This window comes from Alexandromys fortis, unplaced genomic scaffold (assembly GCF_014885135.2).
Source record: "Alexandromys fortis isolate MF-2015 unplaced genomic scaffold, M_Fortis_MF-2015_v1.1 scaffold_70, whole genome shotgun sequence".
NCBI lineage: Eukaryota > Metazoa > Chordata > Mammalia > Rodentia > Cricetidae > Alexandromys > Alexandromys fortis.
Window position 1 is genome coordinate 4,571,556 of NW_026067955.1, and position 17,344 is coordinate 4,588,899.

A 17,344-nucleotide genomic window follows, 5' to 3' on the forward strand; every position below is an offset into this window, starting at 1 on the left:
GTGGATATTCCTCTCTCCGGTGCAGTCACCGCCTCCATCCACGAGCATGGTCCTCCTGTGATGGCAGACACTGGCCTGGTGCTGTCTCCCACTTCACGTCTATCACAGCGCCTGGCACACAACGCCCTCAGAACTTTTTGTTGAAGTAATGAATGATTAAATCACACACAGCAGGTACAATCATTTCTCCACAGGAAAACATATTCAGGTATTGTAGAAACTTTCCTATAGCTATAACTAAATACTTGCTGCTGGTTAATAGATAAAGAAAAGAGGTTTATTTAGCTTGCAGGTCTGAGAGAATGGCTCTGGCTCTGGAGAGAGTCCCATGGCTGTGTCACATTATGCTAAAAAAAAAAAATCACATCTGAGAGAATGCATGTGACAGGGCGAGACGAGAAACTAGAGAGTAGGGAGGGCTCTTCCTGCTTGCCCTCTGTTGATGTGGGATGCCCCCTCTGTATGCTGTGAATATGTTTTATTACCACTGGTTAGTAAAGAAACTGCTTTGGCCTATAGCAGGGCAGAATATAGCTATGTGGGAAATCCAAACAGAGATGTAGGGAGAAAGAAGGCAGAGCCACCTGAGGAACAAGATGCCAGAGCTTTACCAGTAAACCACAGGGCATGCAGCGACACACAGATTATTAGATACACAGATTATTAATTTATATGTAGAGCTAGCCAGTAAGAAGCCTGAGCCGTAGGTCAGACATTTATAATTAATATAAGCCTCTGGGTGGTTTTTCAGGAACTGGCAGGCAGCAGAGAAATGTCTGGTTACACTCTGTCTTGCTCTGGCTCTTTCAGACTCACTGGAGTCTGTGAGAATCGCATTAAACCAGGTTGAAGGTGCTGTCTCCAGTGATGCAATCACCTCCCATTAGGTTCTGCTTCTAAAACCATCCCACTGAAAACCAAGTTATCTGCATAGGAAACTTGGGGGGATTCACATTCAAAACAAAGCAGAATCTTAGAGATTTCATCTTTAAGAATCTCCACTGCTATAGCACTCAGACTCAGGAAAACACACACATGCATGCACGTGCGCGCACACACAAGCACTCACATGCACATACACATATGGTGGGGAAAGCTTACATATACTTGTAAATGATTCTAATATCCCAATAGAGCAATCATTAATGCCCATAATAACACCCTTTATTAACCTGTTGCCTTTGATTCAGAACCAAAGCCATCGGGTCCTAGATTTTTCATAAGACTTTTTATTGATTTTTACAAAATATTTTATTGGTTCAATCTCATTCCTCATTAGATTAGTCTCATCATCTTTTTCTACTTCTTCATAGTTGGGTTGGGTAGGTTTATTTCTTTAGGCGTTTACCCATCCCTCTGAAGTTATCTCATTTACTGATGTGTGTTTATTCATGGCTGTCCCCTCCTCCCCTCCAGTCATAATATCCTCTCTTGATGTGGGAGTGTCATATATCAATCTGTTGATTTCATTGGTTAAGCAATAAAGAAACTGCTTGGCTAGCCCTCATAGGTTAAAACATAGGTGGGAGGAGTAAACAGAACAGAATTCTGGGAGGAAGAGGAAGTGAGCTCAGACTCGACAGCTCTCGACGCGATAGCTTTGAGGCACATGTGATGCAGCTCCGACCTAGGATGGACGTAGGCTAGAATCTTCCCAGTAAGTGCATCTTGGGGTGCTACAAACAATTATTAGAAATGGGCTAGTCCAGGTGCGAGAGTTAGCCGAGAAGAGGCTAGATAGAAATGGGCCAAGCAGTGTTTAAATGAATACAGTTTGTGTGTTGTTATTTCGGGGCATAATTTAGCAGGTGGCCGGGGTGCTGGGGACGCAGCCCCACCGCTCCTATTACAACACTCTCTTACAACGAAAGGCAGTCTACTCCTTTTTGGTCTTAGTCTGGCTAACAGCTAACAGCTTGTCCGTTTGGTCTGGGAGATGGTCCAGTCAGTGAAGTGCTTGCTTCATAAGCAAGAGGACCTGAGTTCAATTCCCAACAGCAGTGTGAAAGCCTGGGACTGGTGGTTGGCATGGCCTACATGAATCAGTGAGACAGAGACCTTGTCTCAGAAAACAAGGTGGAGGGAGATTGGGAAAGACAACTGACACTGACCTCTGGCCTCTGTGTCCAAGTCCGGACCCCACACTCACCCGAATTTCTTATTTTGTTGATGCTTTCTGTTATTCCCCTGGTTTTTAGTTTACAAATCTCTGCTTCAGGAGTTAGTGTTTCCTCTCTGAATTTTGGCTCAGTTTATTCTCCTTCTTGTTCACTGGGGTGGCAAACTTGGGTTGTTTGCAATCCCTTTTTGCAGGGTTTCCTTTTCCAGGCTTCCCTCTTAGAACTGCTTTTGCTGTGCCCACAATTCTGTTACTTTGTGTTCTCGTTTCTCTTTGTCTCAACATTTTTTTTCTACTTGCTTTCCTTTTTGACTCCTTGGTTGTCACCGAGTGTTGCTTAATTTCCACACATTTTCAAGTTTTCTGGTTTCTTCCTGTTGCTGACTCCCCATTTCATGCTTGTTCGGGGTGTGTAGTTTCACAGCAGCCAGACAATGCATTTGATATGACTCCGACCTTCTGAAGTCGGCCGAGCCTAGCTTTCTGACTGAACATGCTTATCCTGGAGAACACTTCACGCCTGTGCCCTTGAGAAGAGAGCAGATTCTGCTTTTGACGGATGGAATACTGCGTTTAGTTCACCTGGTGTCTAACTTTGTTCAAGTCTGCTGTGTCCATGCTGATTTTCTTTCTAGATGATATGGCCATTTTTTTTAAAGGGGAGGTTTGTGTGTATGTGTTCCATCAAAATTCACGTGTCTAGTAGAGTAACTCTATTGGCGGATGCTTGCCTAACAAGAACAGTGTCCCAGGTTCAGTCCCCAGCAATGCAGGTACCAGGTAGGAAGTTAGAGGATCATCTTCAGCTATATCGTGAATTCAAGGCCAGCCTGAGCTTCATGAGACCCTGTCACAGAAAAACAAAGTAAAAATTCATTTACTGAGACCTAAACTCCAATGTGTCACGAGTGGTAGCTTTAGGAACAGATGAAGTTGCGCTAGGATGGGAATGAATGACTGTATAAAAGGTCTGCAGGGAGCTGGATAGGCCCCCTTTTGTCTTTTACGACTTTGTTTGAAAGGGCTTGAACCTCTGAGCCTCTCACAGAATACTGCCTTGGTACTCTGTTTGTAACCTGAGGCTGCGCAACTGTATGACAAGAACGTTGGGACGTTGTGTGGAGCCAAGGAATCTTGAATAAATGTGCAAACAGCTGGTGACATCCCGAGTGACTGTGTATTGATGACACAGGGTACAATCATGTCAAGGACCCTGGTGTGGGATATCTATGCATCGTATGACGCTGTATTGCTGTGATTAGTTTAATAAAGAGTGAAACGGCCAATAGCTAGGCAGGAGTCCCAGTAGGTGGGACTTCCAGGAAGAAAAAGGAAGTGGGAGGAGGAATTGAAGCTCACAGGAGACACAGAGAGGAAACAGGAGGTGCAAGATGTAAGAGAGGTAATGCCATATGATAGAACACAGATTAATAAAAGCAGGTTAATTTAAGTTGTAAAAGCTAGCGGGACAAGATTAAGCTAAGGTCAAGCTTTCATAATTAATAAGTCACCATGTTGTTATCTGTGAGCTGGAGGCCCAAAGAAAAATCCAACCACAAGCTCAGGGTCTGGAATATCCCTCTCAAAGCAACAAACTAGGTAGTATGTCTTGTATCTGTCATTGCCAAGGGAGAAACACAATGCTTGCAGACTTCTTGTGGGTCCTTGGAGTCAGTATATTATATACTCAGGAGCGTGGCTTTGATCCACCTACCATAGAACCTGGAAGGCTGCTTCCTTTAAATGGAATCCAGTGTGGGAGAGGAGTCTGCAGAATATCCAGAATATGGGTGAGTGGTCCTGCTGTTTGAACCACGTCTCCAAGAAGCTATGTGGAATTTATGGAAAACACCAATAAGAGATCAAAAGTGAACACACAGGATTTAGGAGTAACAAAACTCCTTGCGTAGTTTTTGTCTCTCAGAGAGACAGAACATCAAGCGACCGCTTGCAAACATAGCTGCCTCTTAGGAACTAACTGAGTTTTAACTAGATACGGTGACACACGGAATCTTTGTGAAGTTGAACCCAGCCTGGTCTACAGAGCAGGTTCCAGGACATCCAGGGCTGTTACACAGAGAATCAAGCAAGCAAACAAAACAAAACAAAAGGAAGTGGGCAAAGAGGATTTGGGGCCCTCGGAGAGACAGAAGATCAAGCGACCGTTTGTGACCAGAACTCCCTCTTAGGGACTGAGTTTTAACTGGACATGGCGGCACGTCCATGTCACGTCCATCATAAGAGGGGAATGAGGTCCAGCAGGTGAAAGGACAAAGAAACGACATGACAGGAGGCTCAGACTCCATTTCTCTCCCTGATTGCCCTGGCTTGTCATGGATACCCACCTGTCCTTGCCTCTATAGCCAGTGTTTAGGATCAGCTGAGGGAGAAGAAGAAAGCTCACTCTGGTTCAAAGGTGGATTAACTTAGGATATAGCCACAGCCGACAAGAGTTTGCTATTGTGCCTGGCTGAGATCCAGCTATGGGGAGATCCCCCAGAGGACAGAGCTGTAAGCTGTACAGTCGGTCATCATTTTATGGAGAGAGAGAAGTGACCCGTGACAAAAATATATACAGACTCACTCAAGGGCAGTGGCCATAGGTGGGCTGGATGGTCTGAGATCCACCAGGGGCGGGGCTAGCAAGGCCCCACCTGTCACCACGGCTAGTGATGGGTCCCTGAAATTTTAGGCCTAAGTCTGGCACAGAGGAAACATGCTTCCACCAGGGATACCATGAGAATTCTATTAGTTCTAAGACTGTGACTTGGTCACTCTGTGATCCTTGAGTCAAGAACCCAGCACATAAAGTAAGCTGGAAGTTACCCTCCTGGCCAAAAGGCTTGTCAGTGTCTGTCAGGATGTGGTAGGCTGTCCTAGAAACTGGAATTGGGGAAAGGGGTACCTGTGATCAGCTCATACACATGTGTGTCTTTGAGTTTTAATAAGTAATTGATGAATTGCAGGATCCATAGTTCAAGAAGGGCAGGATGAATGGGTTCAAGTCCCCTGGGATGAGACTCTGGGACCCCTACCATGTTACTTACAAGGCCTTGCAAAAACTCTCCTCTAAAATGAGGAGTAGAAAACACTGCTGAGGGCTGTCACTTCGGCTCCGTATTGGCTTTGGCTTCAGGGCTGAGGAGCCACATTTTGCTAACTTGTGCTTGGGAAAAGAGACCATTCAGAACCCCAAACGACTCCATAAAAGGATGCTCACCAGAGTCATAGTGGGTGTGCTGGGGTGATGGTTGTGGAGTGTTGTCCACGTTTTCCTTACAGGAGAGGAGTTCTGATTCCTCTAGCTTCCTGGGGGATTGGTGACTCCTGGCTTGCGTCTCACTCAGCTTCACTCTTAGTGAAGGAGAAACCTCTTGGTAACGTCACTCTGAGGCAGACAATCCAAAAACAAACAAACAAAAAACAAAAAAGTCATTATACTGGGCTACATAAGGCTTTTCAAGCACATACACAATGCACTCTGAACTCTCCCCACCCGCCACCACGCCATACCCCCCTTGGTGCCCCTGTCCCGTTAGTTCTCGTTACTGCCCTAGATGATTTTGTTCCTACTTTCATTGGTCTGTACATATATAGTTTTCAAAGATTAATTTATTTTCATTTTATTTACATTGGTGTTCTGTCTGCATGTGTGTCTGTGTGAGGGTGTTAGATTTCGAGTCACAGACAGTGGTGAGCTGCCATGTGAGTGCTGGGAACTGAACCAGGGTCCTCTGGAAGAGCAGTCAGTGTCCTTAACTGCTGAGCCGTCTCTCCAGCCCCATTTACGTACATAATGTTGTGTATCTGTTTGTACTCCAGGACTCACAACTGAGAGAAAACATGCAATATTTGTCTTTCTGAATCTGGCTTAATTTGCCTAATTATCTCCAGCCGCATCTCGGAAATAAAAAGTGTCATCGAATGGCATTGTGATGTGCAGAGTGGGGAAAGGGCGTAAGTATAAGCAGGGGAAGGAGGGAGAGAAGGAGAAAGCGGTTGTTTGATTGACTGACTGATTATGACTATAAAGAGTTCACATCCTTCCTTTCCATAGAAGGAAGCTGGGGAGACGGCTCAGCAGGTAACGTGTGATGGCCTGAGTTAGGATCCCTTCGTACATGTCAGGTGGGCATGGCAGCCGTCCTGTGATCCCAGCACTCAGAAAACCAAGACAGGAGACCCCTGGAGTAAGCTGGCTAGACTAGCTGAACTGGCCACGTCAAGGCCCAGCGAGGGACCCTGTGTCAGATACATGAAGTGGAGAACAGCCACAGGCACACACACATACATATACGCACAAGAAGAAAACAAGGGGTGTAGATCAAGATGCAAAAGTATAACAATTTTATTTATAAACATGACATTAAACATAAGTAGAAATAGCTGAAATTCAGAAATGGATGGCTCGAAATTTTGAAAAAAAATCAGGACTTGAGGAGGGCAGAGAGGTAGCAAAACTTGGTACTAAAAAATTCTTAAAATCTTGCAAAATAGTTTGACAGCTGAAATTATAACACTCAATGAGCTCACTAAAATGCAAATTAAAATTTAAAAATTAATTACAATGGGATTTGAAATCTGAAAACCCTGGGCGAAAGGCTTAACTTCTCCATCTAGTTCCACAGTCACCTTAGGGAGGTGCCTCAGTTTCCCCACCTATCAGCTGCTCTGTCGGGATGTTCAGATCATTATGAGCAAGGCTGGCCTAGACACACCACAAGACCACGGCCAGGAATGGCCTGCCCCTTGCTGGGCCTGGTCAGCTGAAAGAGACTGTGGGTTAGGCGCCTTCCACAGCTGTGCTCAAAATGGCACACCCCTCTGGGTTGTGAAAGCTTCGCACGTCTCCTTCTGAGACAGATCGTCTCGTCAGAAATACCAGCGTATCTGGATGAGCTGCTAAAGCAGCTAAATTTGCTGCCCTCCCAAAATAGTTCTGGGACATCTCTAGGGCAGGCCCAGCCCCAAACACATTCATGAAGGCAGCCAAGACGGAATCCAGCACTCCCACAGCCTCCGGGCCTGCTGCTCTGTGCACGCCAACCACCATCCCAGGCACCCAGACCCTCATCCCCAGCCCTCCACTGGCTCTCCCGTGAGGAGGGACTTAAAGCCTCACCACACCCCAAGGATGCATCATTGGCCAGCAGTGGCTTCTATCTAACTAACTGCCCATCTCCTAGGAAGATGCACATTTGAAAGTGCAATCAAGTATTAAGTTAAAGAAGATAAATTCTAGTGGTGAACTGATGTAGCAACTAGACATTAAGAAAGAATATTTTAGGATTTGATGACACCCAAGTTCTTCTAAAATTATCTTACGCACATGAATACAGTTGGAACGTCTATTTCCACACAGAGGCAGCCATCTGACAGGCCTTGTTCTGAGGCCCAGATAGCGTCCATGGTCAGGAGCCTTAGTCCTCTGCAGAATCTACACAGACTGCCCTCTTGGTTCAAGAGACCCCTTCCCAGCATTCCTTGAAAACTCACTCTCTTTGGCCATAGAACAACAGCTACTGATTGATGGGTGGTCTTGTTAGAAAAATCTTCCTCTAGCCTGTTTGAATCTTGTCTTTCCCCCCCATTTCATTCACTGGTCCTCTTTCTGTAAAACCAGAGAAAATGTAAGTAGAATCTCTCTCCCAGTGGTAGCCCTGGGTGACAGGAAGGTATTGCTTCCTTCGCTGTTTTCCAGTGTGTTCTACCAAGTGCTCATCCCAGGACGAGGCTCCTGGGAGTGCGATGAAATGGTTAGACGGTCAAACAGTTGTGGGACTGCTGCGCTGGCTGAAGTCACACAGATGTCCTTGCTGAAGGTCGTTTGGGGCCTGTGACAAGGTAACAAGCCAAGTCTCACTCTCAGAATGGAGTCTAGAGCTGGCTGGTACTCAGAGCATGTGACCTTAGAACGTTCTCTTGTTGAGGGTCTTGTGGTATTGACATTGGCAGACCCCCCCACCCCCCACCCGTACAGCCAGCTCTGGAGTGGGCAAGTCTGGAGTTCAGAGGCCAGCATGCAGGGACCATCACGTGGATTACTTGAAACTGGCTACACTATGAGTGTTCCTACGGCAGAAATGGAGTCACTTTTTCTGTCTCTGTGACAAACCAACCAGGAACAACAACACAGAAGAAAGATTCATTGGGTCCCTAATGGGAGGTGTGGGAGTTGAAGGTGGGACAGAGCAGGTCACATCATGGTGGCCCAGAAGCAGAGAGGAGTATGCTTGTGTTAGTGAGCTTTCTCCTTTGTCCCCTTTGTTCTCTTCAGGGCCCCAGCCTGTGGGATGTTTCTACTCAACTCAAGGTGGGTTTTCATCCCTTCATTCATTCTTCCTGGCAATGCCCTTGAAGACACTTAGGTGGTCCCCTAGGCATTTCTCAAGTTGACAATGAAGCTGTTCCATCTCACTGGCAGCCAGAGCTTTGTGCTCCCAGAGAGCTGCTGCTATACTATAAGCTTGATGTTGAGCCAATGACACGTCACTAGAGCCACCAGATGTCAGACCTGGCCTGTCCATTCTCATTATTACCTGAATTAATGAAAATAGGCCTTCCTTAAGACAGGATAAGGATTCATCTCCAAATGCTCTTCAATGTCATGGGTTACAATCTCCAAGTCACTTACTACCCCAGCGGCTGTTGAAGCCCAAATACCCTCCATGAGGTCAGTGTTCCTTTCAAACAGAAGTCTCTGATTCTCAAAGGGGACACAACCGCGAGAGGTGGCCTGGACAGTACAGACCACTCATGTAGGGACCAAAAGCATGTAGATGGCTCTGACTCTGGGACAAGGCTAGCCTTCCCAAGGTCCTCAAAATGATCTCACCGTTGGTGTGGTTATTCCTGCCTATCACACACCAGGCATCAGGGATTCTTTGACGCAATATGAATCCCACCTATGATGAAGCCATGGGAGAAATCGGTTTCCTTTTCTGTAATATGGTAAATAACATCACTTAGCTATATGGTCGTTATCAGAATTAAATGAAAAAGCATGTGTCAAAAACCCAAGCTACTGTCTGACCCGCAAGTGCTCAGAACTGGCAGCCATCATAAGCATGTAGTTAGAATCATGACAACATTCCCATCTCTTGTTGTGGATGTCACTGACGCCCTGTCCACAGCCTCTTTGCCAGTTCTCCTGATCCCCAGCCACTGTGCATGGGAGATGCTGATGGTGCACAACTGTGGCTCCAATTCCTCTCCTGTACTGTGATAGAACACCTCCTGAGCAAACGCAAGGAGGTAAGGGAAGGGTTTAACTGGCTCACTCTTCCAGATCACAGTCCATGCTTAAAGAAAGTCAAGGCAGCAACCTGAAAGCAGGATCCGTGGAGGAACCCTGCTTGTTGGTTTGTTCTCTGGCTCAGTCACTGATTCTTACTTAGCTAGCTTTTTCATGCAGCCATAATTACCTGACCAAAGGAATGGTGACACCCATAGTGGGCTGGGTCCTCCTAAAGTAATTAATGATCAAGACACTTCCTCTCAGACATCCCATAGGCCAACTTGATCTAGGCAATTCCTCCACTGAGGCTTCTCCTCTCAGAGGACTCCAGGCTGTGGCAAGTTGACAATTAAGAATAACCAGAACAACTATCCTTAGGAATATTCCCTGCAGCAGATAGAGGCTGCTTTCCAGGGGATGCCTGAAATGTGTTTCACCTGCCCCACCATCCCTCAGGATCAGCCATTAGCCAGTGACTAACGGGATATAGAGGCTTTGTTTCATATGGGATGTCTCTGTGGTGCTGTTTGGGTTTAGAACTCAGCCCGGAATCAGGATGATGCTAGGTGCCACTGAAACCACTTTGGTTAGCCTCATCTCCCACAGTCCTTCACTTTCTTACCATTTTCTCTATGAGCACCCCTCAATCAAATGCTTCTAAGAACTCTGACCCCAAATTAACTGTAGTCTTAAGTAGAGACTTTCATGGAGCCGAGAAGGCAAGCATATTGGTCAGTCCTGCTCTGGGTCTCACCCTCACTTTGTCTTAATGGAGGAGTGTGGAAAGAAGGGCCCAGCAAAGAACATTTAGCAAGAGCAGAGGCAGGAAGAGAGGAGGTTGGACAGAAGGACTGATAGGAAAATGGCTCAAAGGGCAAGGCCAAGATGTTCAGCTTTGTTGAAGAACGCCCAAGTCTTGAGTAAGGACCCAGTCTCTCCACACTAAGACAGCCTCGGTAGCAGCTGTGGGAGCAGGTGAGATGTCACATCCTGCCCTGTAGGTCAAGGAGCCAATGGTCACCTTTCACACACCATCCAGCAGTTGTGACTTAAGCCTGCTGTTTCAGCTTGTCAAGCATCCACTTCCTTCTTTTCAGAAGTGATAGCCCTGCAGTTGGGATGGACCTTATGCTGATGTATCCCTCGAAGGGTGGCCAAGTCCATCTGATGGGTCACAGAAGGCTGTGTGGCCCAAATCAGGCTTATGATAGTTCTCTTGTTTCAGGGACTTTCTGCTGTCTTCCTTCTACCCTGTGAATTTCCCTCTGTGAAAGCCTGGAATTGCTTGGGGTTATGTATGTCATCACATAGAGAAAGCTGCCCAAGGGATGAGGCCAACACAGATGAAATCTGAGACTTCTGAGTCTGGCAGCATGACCCTGAATGCATTCTCTTAGAAAATGGTGTAAAAATACATAGGAATGGGGTTGGGGAGATGGTTCAGTGGGTAAAGTGCCCGTGGTGCAAGCGTGAGGACCTGAGTTTGATTCCAGGCAAAGCTGAGTGCGCTGGTAATCCCAGCCCTGGGAAGGTAGAGACAGGCAGATCCCTGAGGCTAGCTGACCTGGTGCTAGCCTATTTGCTGAGTTCCAAGTCAGTGAAAGACATGTCTCAAAAGCTAAGTGCTTGGCGTCCTGAAGAATGACGCTAAAGTGGCATGCACACTGTGCCGCACCTTCCAATCCACACACATGTGTTGTGTCCTTGTATGGCGTGGATCCTGGAAACCTGACTTGGCTATAGAGGGAATGAAGGAAGGACAGACTCACAGACACAGAAAAGCTGGGCCCTCAGATGGACAAGCTGTGGCACCCTGGAAGCTCAGTGTGTTCACTACATAGAGTTGAACAGGAAGGCAGGGTTATTGCACACAGGTGATTAAGGAGGCAAGGGTTATGACATCCAGATAAACAAGGAGGTAGAGTTATTACAAACATCTGATCAAAGAGACAGGTTTAGCTAATCCCTGTCGGAGCAGTCTCCAGGCAGTAAACATTTGGACAGGGGAGCTACGGTAGACATATTCCGCACACACTTGTTGACAGAGGTGTCTGTCCCTCCCAGTCCCGTAGCTTTTCAGTCCCAAAGAAACACACAGAGGTCTATATTAATCACAAACTGGTTGGCTTATTAGCTCAGGCTTCTTATTAACTCCTACATCCTACATTAACCCATAATTCCTGTCTGGGTCAGCCACGTGGCTTGGTACCTTTTACAGTGAGGCATTTTCATCTTGTTTCCTCTGAGTCTGGATGATGACTGCAGACTCAGCCTTTCTTCTTCCCAGAATTCTCCTGTTCTGGTTGCCCTGCCTTTACTTCCTTCCTGGTCACTCTGCCTATACTTCCTGCCTGGCTATTGGCCAATCAGCATTTTACTAAAGCAATACAAGTGACAAAGTACAAGACCATTGTCCCACAGCACACACCAGAGGTCTTGCCATCCCTCTGAGCCTCACCAGGGGATGCCTGCTACTTTTGTGGGTCTGAGGCATTGTGGTCCTTGAGGAGACTATGCTCATGCCAACAACACACATTCAGGACTTCACTCAATCTCTACACACATGAACACACATGAATTGTGTCATGAGCAATGTATAGTGAAGAGAACAAAATGCAGAGAGCATTCAGCATGTAATTTCGGGTCACAGCCCCCCTAGGATAATGGCAGCAGCCTCATCTCTGAACTTAGAGTTGTATTTCCACCTGGGAACAAGTGAGGAGGCTTTGAACTTAGGCTGGGATTGTAGCAAGAGCCACACAAGCAGGTGAGATCCCTTGAGTGCCAAGCACACAGGGGGCAGACTAGAAAGCGGTGGTACATGGAGACATCAAGAAAGTTGCCCACCTCAGCCCAAGTTCAGGTTCTGGGGTGGGGGCAGTGTCTCTGCTGACACTTTACAGTTCAAGTCTGTCTTGTGAAGGATCGGGATGTGTTATGAGAGTGGCTGCTGCCATGGTCTGAGGCACCTTAAAGATGCATGCATTAACATAAAGAGATACTAAGAGGGATAAGAATTAGGCAGAAGCAAACACAGTTTGCCAACACCTGGAGTGCTCCCCACATGTAAAACTCTGGCATCAAAAGCAGCCACAGAATCTTGTATAACAAAATACACAATCAGTCTACTTGCCACCAGGAGACCCAAAATCAACCATATTAGATGCTATCCCCTGTTGTAAGAGACCACTTGTTTGTTTCCAGCTGCTCAGCCCCAAAATAATCACACAGAAACTATATTATTTGCAATACTGTTTGTCAATAACCTAAGCATAATTTCTGGATAACTCTTATATCCTAAACTAACCCATTTCCATTGATCTGTGTATTGCCACGAGGCTGTGGCTTACCAGATAAAGTTCCGGTCACTGTCTCCAGCGGGGATACATGACTTCTCCTTTACTCTGCCTTCTTTCTCCCAGCATTCAGTTTAGTTTCCCCTGCCTACCTAAGTTCTGCCCTATTAATAGGCAAAGGCAATTCCTTTATTCATTAACCAATAAAAGCAACACATAGACAGAAAGACCTGCCACACCAATCCCCCAGTCTCATGAGAACCACAGATAAAAGAAATACGTAGCTCATAAAGATAAACTAAAGTGAATAAACACATAAAAGGAAGAATCAACCACAAGAGGAAGAACACAGGGGGCTGTTCAGGATTTACAGGGCTTGCTGCTCTCAGAGGACCTCCCCCCCCCCTGAGTTCAGTTCCCAGTAGCCCCATGAGTTGGCCCCCCTTCTGACCCCTGTGGGAACCTTTACACATGTGGAGAGAGAGAGAGAGAGAGAGAGAGAGAGAGAGAGAGAATTCCATTAAAAAAGGAAAGAATGAAATATGACAGCAGCCTTCACGGTGGGAAGGAAAATGGAGTTCAGGCCACGCAGCAATGGGGTCATGGTAGAAGCTGAGGTTCTGGGGAGCTGTAGAGGCCTGGGCAGAGATCACAACATTAACTTTAAACTTCTGCATCTCAGCACAGGAAGCATTTGATTGATGAATGATTTACCCATTTTAGTTAAATCCTGATGATAATCCTGCAATTTGCCCATAGCTCACTGGGTCTGACTCCTAGTGTTGACTTCAATATGCTAGGATGGAATCCAACACCCTGGGAACTCAAGGCTCAATGACATTGAAGAGTCTGAGAGCATTCGAAAAGACTTGGAGACCTGTAAGAAACAGAAAGGAGATGTGGAAGGTGTATGGACCAGTGATGGAGAAGGAGACACTGGGCTCAGCAGTGACCCCAAAATCTGGGTACAAATGATTAATGATCAATTGGTTATAAACCCCAACCAACAACTACACATCTCAGTTTGGAAACTTAGAGTTTTAGAGATGGATTCTCTTGCATGCCAGACCTCTGGAAGGGAATAAATTGATGGCAGAAATACAGACCAGACTTAGAGAACTAAGTGTGTATAACCAAGCAGAATGTTCTCTGTCCCCTGCAGGGAGAAATAAGTTTCCCATGAAATTACTGCTATTCAACCTTTCCGATAAAGCTAGGAGCCAAAGTCCAGCTCGTTCCTGGAATATTGGACTGTGGAAAGCATATCTGATTTTTGTTTTTAAAAATAAAATATTTTTGGAAAAAATTTACTAGAAATGAAATGATGACCGACACACAAGAGAAGACAAAGAATAGCTTAGACACAACTCGAGGGAGAATTAGCAGACAGGGAAACATGTCTGAGGAAAGAGAGTGCCGAGAGTTAAGGACACGGGGCTATGAAAGTGATGTGAGAGACAGGAAAAGAACTGCCCCTTCCTGACATCTAAGGGGACTCCCAGAGAGATTTCAGGGGCAAGGGAGCACAGAACACGAACAAATGCCAAGTGTGCTTCAGTGCTATAGACTAACACTAACCCTCAGGCTCAGGAGCACAAGCAGCCCCAGTCCGGATAAATGAAACTGAACTAAACCTTTGAATATTACACACTGTATTAAAACTACACAGTGCCAGAGACAAGAATGTCTTTCATTTCTCCAAAAACTCCTACTACAATTTGTTGATTTTGCACTTGTGTGCATGTTTATGGGCATCTGCGAGCCATAGCACGAGTGTGGAGATGAAAGGGAGACTTTAGGAATTAGTTCTCTCTGTCCACCTCAAACCCAGGTTGTCAGGCCTGATACCAAGCTCCTTTTACCCACCGAGCCATCTCACCAGCCCTGAGAACACACACACACACACACACACACACCTGTCTTCCTTTATCCACTTATTTATGTTTAGACTGGTATCATAATCACAATGCAGTATCACAGAGATAATCCTACCCTATTTAAAATAAATTTAAAAACTTATAACAAGCCGCCTACATATTCAGTAAACCAGGGGCAGAATTTGCTTGTAGATATATATCCATACATACATACACACAAAATGCATGCATGCATATATCCACCTTTGTGGGTAAACATTCCAAGCAAGACTGCAGAACTTCATTTTGAGCTGTTGGAAGTGAAGAATTGGGTATCACCATGTATACTTGTGTTAGAGGATGTCTTGGCAAACAAAATATTTAGTTGACAGAGATGGCCGACCTCAAAAGAATGCCAGTCAGCAGCCATGGAAACAACAGTGACCACGGAAGAAAAAAAGATAATGTTTTCATGTATCCAAGGAAACTCTTAAGGCAGAATTTCAGTTAAGAGATAGGAAAGGGGCCCTTGCTCTCAGCACTCTGGAGGCTGAGGCAGGATTGTTGAGAGTTCAAGAGCAGTCTGGATTACATAGCAAAATCCTATTTTAAAAAAAGTCAGGAGAAAGGAAAAAGAAGTCTTTATAAACATGTCATGGCATATGTACACACACAGACACACACACACACATGCACATGCTTACACATATGTGCACACACAGTATTGCATACATACACAAATGCATGTGTGCACATACACATAAACAATATTAAAATGTACAATAAAATTAAAAATGTTTTTCACAATCAAGAATAATCATTAAAGAATGTATATAAACCAGTAAATGCAGGAACCAAAACCTGTCAAAGGAAAAAAGACATTAAAAAAAAAAGGACAATCAAATGCAAGGAAAAGCAACATAGAAAAAAACAGATGCAGAGTGTACCAAAAAAAAAAGGCAGAAATGAATCTTCATGGATTAGTAAGCACAATATGTCTCAATGGATGTGAATCTCTGGTTAAAATACAGAGATTGTCAAAGTGGAGTTTTAAATTTCCATCTTTGTATTCTTTGTAAGATGTACAAAAAAATAAAGGCACTGAAAATTTGAAAGTCAAAGAACAGAAGAAGTCAGGATGTGGGATACATTGTTGAGAGGAGGAAGGAGAGAGTCTTGTTTGTTTCAGTTGGCTTTGGGATGCTCTGTTCATCCTATATCCTTGTAGGTCTGTCCACATTGCTTCTCCCTTCATCTCATAAGCTTGTTGTTCAGTGTTTTCATTTGTAGAACTGGGCATGTGTGGCACAGGATCCAGCTCACTCTGAGAGGGATGAGCCATGCTTTGGGAAAATTGCTCTGTTGGTGAGAGCATCAGAGGTTAGGGGATGCCAGACCTGGGTAGTGGACAAGACAATGGTCCAGGAAAGAGGGAAGGAAGAGTAACTTATTTAGGAGATATCAAAAAAATCTGGAGGAGAAATGGGAAGTCTCAGAGACTTGTAATAAAAGTTTGGTCTAATGCTAAAAGTGCTCATTTGGGGACTGACAAAATGGCTCAGTGGGTAAGAGCACTTGCTGATCTTGCTGAGCTCTTGATTCCCAGCACCTACATTGGGCAGTTTGCAACCACCTATAATTCCAGATCCACGGGATACGATGCCCTCTTCTGGCCTCTGTGGGTATCTGCACACACATGCTTACACACACACACACACACACACACACACACACACACACACGGAAATGTGTGTGTGTGTGTTTATGAGACACGTGCCAAGGAACTTACTTCTCTGCCCAGAGGGATACTTCTGAAAAGACTTCAGAAGACTCAAGCCGACCTAACCAAACACTAAAAACATTTACAAACAAAACAAGAGCAGGGATAGGTCCAAGAGGTAGAGTGTCTGCGATTCTGAGGAAGAAACAAGAGCTCAGTTAAGAGGCATAAGGAGATGAGCTCCTTGCAACCATGATGAGCTGATTTATTTATTTCTGGGCAGAAACTCAGGACCGTGTCTGGACTCAGTGACTCACACAGGGGCATCTCCTCCCTTTCTGAGTTAAATGAGACCAGTGGATAGCTTGGCACACCTCACTTTAAAATCCCAAAATTATTACTAGCTTTTTTTTTTCATGAGTGGATGAGTGGTGTGTGTGTGTGTGTGTGTGTGTGTGTGTGTGTGTGTGTGATTGTCAGCCTATTTGTGGTCCTGAATTTCCCCTGGGTCCAGCCATGTCCCTGGATGCCATCCTCTGCGTGTACGTGACTGTTGATCCCTTCCTCCCTTTCCTCCTCCTCCCCTGCCTCCCTTGCCTCTCCCCTGAAACTGTGAGATGCATGAACATTTCTCAGTTATGTGATGTTCTCAGCAGGAGGATGGAGCCAAATAATGGTGTTTCTAGTTATTACTCTGATGAATCACGGGGGAACAGCCTTCACCAAGGTAGAACGGCTTGCATAAAATATGTTCATTCAATTAAAAAAAAAGAAATTGAAAAATAAGATACTGCCAACATGGGGCTCTGAGTTATGTAGGGTTTATGCAGCGATTCAATTTGCAATTCAAGCAAGAAACACACCAGAGAGGCACCTGTGAGCAGGCTCCCTGGAGCTGGGGGAAGGGCTCCCACTGCCAAATAAAAGCCCCATGCCTCTGATGAAGTTTGTGGACTGGGGAAGGGCAAGTATGGATAGTCCTCGGCCTGCCCTAGGCTGGTGTCATGTGAGATGGGGCTGTGACTCTCTGGAACACGACTGGGCTGTCCTGTGACCTCTGTTGCCTAAGGGAGTCAGGCTTTGGACTACATGAGTGCCTGCCCCATTGCCTCAAGT